The following is a 3,213-nucleotide window of genomic DNA, read 5'->3' as shown; positions in this document are numbered from 1 at the left end:
GTCCATGGGTTCCGTAGTCAGGGGACAATTAGCAATCACATGTCCCGGCCCCTGACACCGCCAGCACCTAAGGGTGGTGGTACTGTTAGGTCTTATGACAGTTTGGGAGGGAATCGGTCTCCTGCCACTCTCACTCTGGGGTTCCCCTTCAGCACAGGTATGGTGCTGACTGTCCCCAGCAGAGGGACGCGACCCCTTTCCCGATTCCTGGGTTGGCAGGGATCGACGTGACAACCGAGAGGGGGCGGAGTCTCGATTGAAGTCCTGAGTGGCTGAGTAGCGCTCGACCAAACTGACCACCTGGTCGAGGGTTCTAGGGTCCCCTTGCCCCACCCAACGTTGGATAGCGACTGGCAGAGTCCTCACCAGCCGGTCAACCACCACCCTCTCCACTATCTGGGCTGGGGACAAAGTCTCAGGTTGGAGCCACCGTTTTACCAGCTGCAGGAGGTCAATAGCCTGAGACCGGGCAGGTCGGGTCTCCACATAGGCCCACGAAAACACACGCTGAGCCCTCACGTATGTATTGACCCCCAGCCGGGCAAGGATCTCACCTTTGAGCCTCTGGTAGTCCCGGGCGTCCTCCCGACTAAGGTCGAAACAGGCCTTCTGGGCATCGCCAACCAAAAACGGCGCCACCACTTCCGCCCACTGGTCGGCTGGTAGGTTTTCCTGCTCTGCTGTGCGTTCGTAGATGGTCAGGAAGGCTTCCACGTCGTCCTCCGGTCCCATCTTCCTCAACGCTGAGCGAACCTTGTCCCGGGCCTCTCGACCTTTCGGTGCTGGTGCCGTCGGCGTCTCCCACAGAGCTGTGAGCTGCTGCATGATCAGCTCATTGGTTTGCTGTTGCTGCCGCTGCGTATGGACCAATTGCCTTAATAGCTCCTCCATTTTATCCACAGGTTTAGGCTGAAAGGTGGCCGGCCGGATTGTGGCCATGCAGCTGCCGGTGGGGGTATGCCTTAGTCACAATGCCCGCATTCTCCACCAAGCTGTAAGGCGGCGGTGTTCACACCATGCAGTAACTGAGGCAGTGACCCAAAACAAGTCCAACATAAACAGCTTTTATTCAGCAACTCACGGGTAAACAGAAAGTCCTCCGGTTGACATGAGTCCATAAACAACGGTTGCCGGGGACAACGGCCGCGCCGGGCCGCTCAGAGCCTGACAGGTGCAGAGCCTTCCTAGGCAGTGGTTCAGCCACACACAGTCCTGCTGAGCTAACCTGCTGTGCTCCTAGCAGATTGCAACATAGAACAACACTAATAGTTAGTGCAGGAGTTTTAAAGGACCTGTGGCAAGAGCCACTGCAAAACCCGGGTTGGAGGGAGGAGGCCGCCCCACTGCCTCCTGTGACCTCCTCCAAGAAATGAAGGCCCTGCCGGGTTTTACTTAATCTGCCTTAGCCAGGTAGTCTGACCAGGTCATTGCTCACCTTCATTCCTGCATTGCAGCCGCAGCTGTGTCTGTGACTGCAATGCACTCCAATGGATTTAATAGGTCTCTGTACACATTCTGGGGGATATATAACGTCCCTCGTATACGATCCCGGTCACTGCCTCACACCGGAAACATGGCACCTTCCCCTGCCTGGGCTGTGCCGCCTGCTCTAACATCATTAAATCGGATACTATCACGCACCCCAGAACTGGCAAGAGCTATCCTATTAAGGGATTCTTTACATGTGACTCTAACTTTGTCATCTATGTAGTGAAATGTCCATGTGGCCTCCTATATGTAGGAGAGACGACACAACACATCAGGGACCGCATAGCAAGTCATAAATCCACCATTAGATGTGGCAAAAACTGGTTATCACTACCAGATCATTTTTCTAAAGCCAAACATACTGTGTCACAGCTCCGTTTTCAGGTAATCGAACATGTACCCAGACCCAGGAGGGGGGGAAATCACATGAAACTACTCAGACAACATGAATCATACTGGATCTACACTTTGCAGACTCTATCCCCCAGGGGTCTAAATAGAGAAATTGACTGGGTTTACTAATATATTTATTCTTTCCTACAGACACATTGACTGCAATCTACCCCCCTGGTGAGTGCCTGCTCCTTTAATTTTGACTCTACCCTAACCAGCCCCTTAGTCCTCTCCCTGCCCCTTTTCCCACATAGTGCCATTCCTGTAAATCAATTCACATGGCCAGCTACACGGCCAGTACACTTTGCGCAAGGACACAGTCCTATCCTCCTGCGCATGCGCCCAGTTGGTCTCCCTGGCAACCCCTTTGTTTAGGCAGCGTCTGTATCCAGCACTGCACACAGCAAGGAGCCGGCGTAACGTCACTTCCGGTGATACGCCCCCACCGGTGACGCATTTCCGGTCAGGGGCCGCAATGATACCCATAAAAACGCAGTCTCTTCACACTGCCACCACTGACAGCTACAGCAAGGAATGGGAGCGCCGCTCTACTCCACTAGACCCCCACTGCCTAACCCACCTCTTCAGGGAACGCCATAAAGGGACCAGACCTGACACAGGAATAAGTCAGGTATCCACCACAAGGTACAATCCCATCAGGACAGTGTCCCTATACCAACAACTCAGCGCAATATTCACTCCTAATTATCTATTGCACTGTATTTTATAGATCCCTGTGACCCCATATCTACTGTGAACTTAAGGTAACCACCCTGCAAGTATATAAGAAGACCCCGCTACTAATTTGCACAGCATGCCTAATCACACTGCCTTGATATTGCAGCCGTGCACCTGGAAAATCTCTTTCCCTTGATCTATTTACTAAACCTTAACTTGCCCTCAAACCGCATAACAAGTAAGATAACCCCTGGTACTACTGTATATAATGTAATATATTACCTCCATTGACACCCTGTATGTCTTCTCCTTTTGCAGTAGCGACGTAATGATTAAGGCCACATGAGAGGCCGAAACGTCTACTGTCGCCCTGAAACCCGGTTTGATTGTTTAATATTGTCTCACTTTGTTCACAATAAATGAACTTTGCATTCAATTGAGTGTGCGATGAAATAATTCTCTGTAGTAACCAGGCACTAGTTGCCTATTGCATCAGCACTTCCACCCGGACAGAGTGCACGCAAATTCTACTTAATTATTTATACGGTTGAGCATCCAATTTCCTATACAGTAATGTCAATTGAGTTATAGAAAAACCCTCTCTATTGTTTTCTCCAAGTGGGATTCGTAATCCCTTTTTCTGATTTTAATAGA

General features: G+C 51.1%; 1 long non-coding RNA gene across 1 annotated transcript; it reads left to right on the top strand.

Moving 5' to 3' along the window:
- Positions 1 to 2,302: 2,302 nt before the first annotated feature.
- Positions 2,303 to 2,995, top strand: LOC141153294 (uncharacterized). The gene is made up of 4 exons (XR_012247278.1): positions 2,303 to 2,526; positions 2,612 to 2,645; positions 2,726 to 2,797; positions 2,878 to 2,995. It is a non-coding gene; the product is annotated as an uncharacterized lncRNA (long non-coding RNA).
- The last annotated feature ends 218 nt before the right edge of the window (positions 2,996 to 3,213 follow it).

The sequence above is a fragment of the Phyllobates terribilis genome, unplaced genomic scaffold, assembly GCF_046119375.1.
Source record: "Phyllobates terribilis strain yellow unplaced genomic scaffold, ASM4611937v1 Scaffold_7__3_contigs__length_470593459, whole genome shotgun sequence".
Classification (NCBI taxonomy): domain Eukaryota; kingdom Metazoa; phylum Chordata; class Amphibia; order Anura; family Dendrobatidae; genus Phyllobates; species Phyllobates terribilis.
This window is presented reverse-complemented; position numbering and strand designations above follow the sequence as displayed.